Source organism: Buceros rhinoceros, unplaced genomic scaffold, assembly GCF_000710305.1.
Source record: "Buceros rhinoceros silvestris isolate BGI_N320 unplaced genomic scaffold, ASM71030v1 scaffold161, whole genome shotgun sequence".
Classification (NCBI taxonomy): Eukaryota; Metazoa; Chordata; class Aves; order Bucerotiformes; family Bucerotidae; genus Buceros; species Buceros rhinoceros.
Window position 1 is genome coordinate 1 of NW_010393453.1, and position 474 is coordinate 474.

Genomic DNA, 474 nt, shown 5'->3' on the forward strand with positions numbered 1-474 from the left:
GGGTTAATTTCCACAGCCAGGACAGCCAGACTGAAACAGCCAATGGGATGACCAACACCATACCGACATCACTGAGGAGCGTGGTTAGTCAAAGAGTGGTGTGATGCCTTGTGGCTCGCGATGGTGCACTGCGTATCACTGGCTTTACTACTGTCAGTACTGTTGGTTTCTCTCTCCACGTGGTTCAAGTAAACTCTCCTTATCTTAACCCATGAGGCTTTACTTTCACGTTTTTTCTCCTCCTGCCCCCTGGGGTGGGAAGGAGTGAGCGAGCAGCTGCGTGGTGCTCAGTTGCTGGCTGGGTTTAAACCAGGACAGTCCTTTTTGGTGCCCAATGCGGGGCAGTACCAAGGGCTGAGGTAACAACACTACACTGACCCACAGATGGTGGCAAATGCCCTGTGGGGTGGTTACAGCAACGGCAGCAGAGGAACCGGCAGCACAGAGGTCCCCCCGTCTGGGCCGCTGGGTTAT